Source organism: Musca vetustissima, unplaced genomic scaffold (assembly GCF_032173495.1).
Source record: "Musca vetustissima isolate MV318-11 ecotype Yass unplaced genomic scaffold, APGP_CSIRO_Mvet_v1 utg8193, whole genome shotgun sequence".
NCBI lineage: Eukaryota > Metazoa > Arthropoda > Insecta > Diptera > Muscidae > Musca > Musca vetustissima.
The window spans coordinates 149888-156066 of record NW_026882893.1 but is presented as its reverse complement, the minus strand read 5'-3'; positions in this window follow the sequence as shown (position 1 = coordinate 156066).

Here is a 6179-nt window from a genome sequence, read left to right as displayed (position 1 = left end):
AATCGAATAGTACTCTACTTAGTGGGTTTAAATGTTTTCAGTTCAGTGTTTGTTTGCTTTTGTTGTTTTTTTTTTTTTTGTAACACAGAGATTTAGTGCAAGGACACATTCGTCCTTTGGATCCTTTAAAATTACACAACAAGCACACACACTCATACATCCCACTCGATGCATTCACACTCTCTCAATGCTTTGTGATTTCCTTTCCATTCTGTTTCATGTTTTCAATTTTTTTGGTTCTCCTCTTTTATAGGAAAAAGGTTAAAAAGGATTTGTGTTAAACACAAATGCTGATTCCGTTAATATCATTGCATAAAGAAGTCCTTTTTCACAAAAACACACACACACACTCTTCAACAATTCTTGCACTTTGGTGTCAAGGGGTCACATTAAAAATTTCCATTTGATTTGAATTGGATTTTTTATTTGAATTTTATTTTCTTAGAGTTTTTATTATTATTTTTTTTTCATTGAGTTTTTTTTCCTTTGAAATACAAAGGACCAAACACCGTTCAATATAGCCATATCCTGTTTCATATCACACACACACACACTCTCTCGCCATACGTACTATTTGAAGTCCTTTCACTTTTCTTCGGAATTTATTAATTTTTTTGCTACTGCTCCAAATCCAAACGAAATTGTCCTTTCCAGAAAAAAACGGACCTTTCACGGACCTTGGCGTTTAGCAACTGAACCTCTAGACTTTCTATTTGAGCTATTTAATAGCAAAGACTTTGCAGTGAAATTGAACTGATAATTCCAGGGGAAATTAACAGCGGCAAACAAGAACAACAACACGGGGCAAATCTATAATCGGAACTTAGAGATTATGTCCTCTGTGTCTGTGATTGTCTTCAAATAGAATTAATCTCACACATACAAACACACAACTACATATGTTTGTGAGTGTGCCTGTGTTCACTTTCACAGTCTGGAGGTTAAACAATTTGTCCATTAAGCAAAAAACAAATGAAAATAGGAAAAAAGACTCAGCAAACATCCACAGTAAAGCAAATATACAGTAGAACAAGCAGATGATGATGAAGAAGTAGATGTACAAGTCCCTGATTAGCCCTGTCAGCTATATTCCATTCCAGTAGTCACAGCTCAGCACCGCTCAGCTCAATTGAAAAACTCACTGAAATGTTGTGTTATCAGTGACTTTTCATATGCAGTCACCGTTTCTTATCGTTTTGGGTGAAAGCAGTCAAACGGTGACCGGCTATGCGAGTGAGTGTGTTCGTGTGTGTGTGTTTGAGTTTGTTTGTCCAGCATTGGCCAGCTAGCCTGTCAACTAGCAAAGCAACAGTCCACATTCAACAGAGAGTATCCCCCAATCAGTCAAAAACGTTTACGTTGCTTTTGTGTTGTGCTGTTCAACATCTAAGCGTAGCGATTATGAAATGGACGTTAGTTTATTTAGGAGCAGTTATTAGATAACTGCTGCACATATGTCACACACAGATACATACACACAGAGACATTCACTAAGAGATAAATACATATATAGCTAGAGAGATTAGTTGTTGTGATAATCGTAAATAAAGATTGAAATAATCCCAGTTTATTTGTTTGGGATCGATTGAAGAAGAGTTGATACAAAAAAGGGTTCGCTGAGTTTCGTGTCTCCTTTGGGAATCACAAATATTTACTTAATTTGCGACTCCAAAATCAATGATTGGGATATTTGTTCTGTTAGATCTAAAGGCACAATCTCAAAGAAATTGATTGATTAATATTTGTATTAAGTGCAAATAGTTGATAAAATTAAGAAAAATGGGCTTAATAAAAACCAGTATCTTGATAACACCAGCACAACAAAATTTTCGTTTTGGAAAGAAGCAATCGGCCAACCAGACAGCTATGAAATAATTTCTTTTCCTTCTATGAGAAGACCCATTTGCCATATGTGAGTAGGACTCTTTATCTTGGATATCAGGGTCTTCTTCAAGAAGTCCGTTTGCCTTTCTACGTGAAATCGTTCTCTATGTGAGATATGTATTTTGGACTTCTAAGTCCTAATTCCCTATTTCCCCCAACAGAAGACTACATGATCTTCTATGAGAAATCTCATAGTCTTCTGTGGGAAGACCACTTAATCTTTTATGAAAAGACTTTGAAATCCTTCAGAAGACTTCAACATTTTCATAAGAAGACCTCATGGTCACAACAATACCTCTATTTTGTGGGAAAGCATCAATGTATTCTAGAAAAAGAAAATAATGAAAACTTCTCAAAGATAAACAAGAGGTACATTTTTCTATGAAAAGCCTTCACGATCTTATACGAGTATGTGAAGATGTGTTGTGCTTCTAAGAGAAGTAATCAATATCCCCTTTGCGAAGACCACATGACCTTCTGTGAGAAGATCCTATAGTCCTCTACTCCTATGAAAATATTTCATAAATTTCTTTCAGAAGACTTCATGGACTTTCTCAATAAGACCTCATGGTATCGGGTCCTCATTGAAAAGACCCCATTGAAAAATAACCCATTGTCAGAATACTTTATGGTCTTCCTGAAAAGACTTCATAGTCTTCTTTGAGAATACCTCATTGTCTTCTTTAAGAAGACCTTATGGTATTCTAAGAGAAGAACTCATGGTCTTCTAAGAGAAGAAGTCATGGTCTTCTTAAGAGAAGAAATCATGGTCTTCTAAGAGAAGAAATCATGGTCTTCTAAAGAAGATTTCATGGTCATCTTTGAGAAGGCCTCGTGGTCTTCTACGGGAAGACCTCATGGAGTGGTTTGGAAAAACCTTATGGTCTTCTATGAGAAGACCTCATGGCCTTCTATGAGAAGACCTCATGGCCTTCTATGAGAAGACCTCATGGTCTTCTATGAGAAGACCTCATGATCTTCTATGAGAATACCTCATGGTCTACTATGAAAATACCTCACGGTCTTCCATGAGAATCTGGAAAAATGATCTTCAATGAGAAGAACTCATGGCCTTCTTTGAGAAGACCAGCTCTTCTATGGTAAGAAGACCTTCGGCTCTTTTATGGCGAAGAACTTCAGCTTATCTATGGAAGGAAGACCTTCAGCTCATCTATGGCGAAGAAGTCCTTCAGCTCTTCTATGGCAAAGAAGACCTTCAGCTCTTCTATGGCGAAGAAGATCTTCAGCTCTTTTATGGCGAAGAAAACCTTCAGCTCTTTTATGGCGAAGAATACCTTCAGCTCTTCTATGGCGAAGAAGACCTTCAGCTCTTCTATGGCGAAGAAGACCTTCAGCTCTTCTATGGCGAAGAAGACCTTCAGCTCTTCTATGGCGAAGAAGACCTTCAGCTCTTCTATGGCGAAGAAGACCTTCAGCTCTTCTATGGCGAAGAAGACCTTCAGCTCTTCTATGGCGAAGAAGACCTTCAGCTCTTCTATGGCGAAGAAGACCTTCAGCTCTTCTATGGCGAAGAAGACCTTCAGCTCTTCTATGGCGAAGAAGACCTTCAGCTCTTCTATGGCGAAGAAGACCTTCAGCTCTTCTATGGCGAAGAAGACCTTCAGCTCTTCTATGAAGAATAATATATTCAATTCTCCAAGCAGAATACATTCTATTGGAAATCCGACTGTTTATTTTATCGTTCGGGCTTTTTTCGGCTCAAGTGACTCAGCTGGTCCCTAAAAACTATTAAAATGATCGAAGTATGTGACTCAGATAGTCCCTAAAAAGTCTTAAACACCCAGGACTGTGACTCAAATAGTACCTTATTAGGCGTAGATTTTTTATTTATGTTTTATAATTTTTTTAATGTCCACATAAGGCGTAGATTTTTAAAATAATTTTTCTCGAGGTCCTCATAAGGCGCAGATTTTTAAAATAATTTTTCTCAAGGTCCTCATAAGGCTTAGATTTTTAAAATAATTTTTCTCAAGGTCCTCATAAGGCGTAGATTTTTAAAATAATTTTTCTCAAGGTCCTCATAAGGCGTAGATTTTTAAAATAATTTTTCTCGAGGTCCTTATAAGGCGTAGATTTTTGAATGATTTTTTCCAAGGTCCTCACTAGGCATAGATTGTTTGTCCTAATTACTTTATAACCAGCATTCATTCATCAAAATCCCCTTTTTAGAAAACAAATCGTTTTAAGCTAACAAACCTATCAATTACGATCTGGTTGTTACTTGGTACGTCTTTGTACCTAAAGTTGTGTGTGTATGTGTGTATTTTTCATGATTCAGCTTTATATAAGACATACAATACAATTCAATGGAACTCTGGGTGTGATATTGATATTGGAAAAATTATTGAATGAAAATATGTATATATTGTTCTAAGTTTATGACCGGTAGCTGATACCATACCTACCGCCGTTTGTGCTGTCACAACTGCATTAACAGCTCGACAGGCAAACGTGTGTTCTTGCTTTCGGTTTTTCGTTGTTGCTGCTCAGCAATATTTTCCATTGCACTGGGCTTTTAATCGTTATGAGTTTATTGGCATTTTAACGCCAGCTTGTCACCGCCAGTAGCACAAGGACATTGCTTGAAAACGAATACTGGCGCTTGATGTTCAAATTTAAATTTGGAAATTTTTATTTTCAATTTTTTTATTTTTTATTATTAAAAAATACATTGAAGAATAGCTGTGGTGGTGCACAGTCGTTTTGCTGGTTATCAAATATTCCACTTTCAAATTTTATGGTCATTGATTTGGAATATTTCATTGCTATGACCATTACGTTGACAAGCCAGCGACATTTGGTTGGTGATTTTATTTCTGTATTTTTGTGTTTAATTAAATACTTCGATGATGATTTCAAACATTTCAACCATCATTACATGCTGTATACAAAATACTCAAAGGAGCCATTAATTGAAATTCACTTTGATCGCTCGTCTCTGAATCGCCCGCCAATGGATGTGAATGTGATGAAACGGAACTGTGAAAAGTTGTTGGGTTTTTGTGATTTAATTGCAAAAGTATTTTTAATTTATAGCCAAAGGCAAAAGTTTTACCTTTCACATAGTTGGCATGGCATGCAGGGACCGATCCCACATTTTTGTCTCCTTTCCCTCTGAAACCTTTTGAGTGGCTTTTTTATGTACACATTTGTCTCTTAATATTGCAGATGATTATTGAAAAGAAAATACTCTCGTGTGTCTTATCTCGGAAAAAAGGACATATAAACAACAAATAAATACTTTGTTAACAATATATATTTTTTCCTTTCAAGCTACTCTAATCTACTATTATCTTTAATCTCATCTATTTTTTCGACAAGAATAAGAAAATAAAAAACCAAAAAAGCACAACATTTACGTAAACATGTTGTCTCCACACTTTCTCAAACCCTCCTTGGTACTTCCCTACCATATCTCTCTATCTGTATCCCTTTTGATGGATAATGTTTCCTTTTGGCTTATCATCTGTTTCCATTTTTTATTACAGTTTTACTTTCACAATCTGGGAGGGATTTATTTATTTTTGTTGTTGCCGGTATTTTTTTTTGCTTTTCTTGGAAGAAATTGAAACTCGTATAACTGACATTTAAGTAGTTTAGAAATGGCATCAAGATGTTTTGTATTTGAAATTCTTTTTTTTTTTTCTTAAAAAAAAAATAAGAAGCTTTAAAAATATGAAATATACCACTTAAGTCTTGTAGATATATTTTAGATTCCTTGGACACCCATCTATCTGTTCTCATATATTTTTATTTATACTCTTGCTACATCTGAAGTATGTACTCTAATCCATCAAGGTATTGACATATATGACAACCAGACAAACACCACATACTCAATAAATATATATATATGTGGTTTGTAAGGAAAATATTTTATATACATAGAACCACCATTTTCGATATGTAATTTTATATGAAGGTGGTTGGATGGAAAGACAGTGGTTAAATAATTTTTTTCCATGGCGTGGATTTTCAAGGTCCTCAAAAGGCGCAGAGTGCTAAAATAATTTTTTCCAAGGTCCGTAGATTTTTTAAAATAATTTTTCCTAGGCGTATATATTTTTTTAAATAATTGTTTTCAAGGTCCTCACAAGGCGTAGATTTTTTTAAATAATTGTTTTCAAGGTCCTCATAAGGTGTAGATTTTTTAAATAATTTTTTCCAAGGTCCTCACAAGGCGTAGATTTTTTTAAATAATTGTTTTCAAGGTCCTCATAAGGCGTAGATTTTTTAAATAACTTTTATCAAGGTCCTTATATGGCGTAGATTTT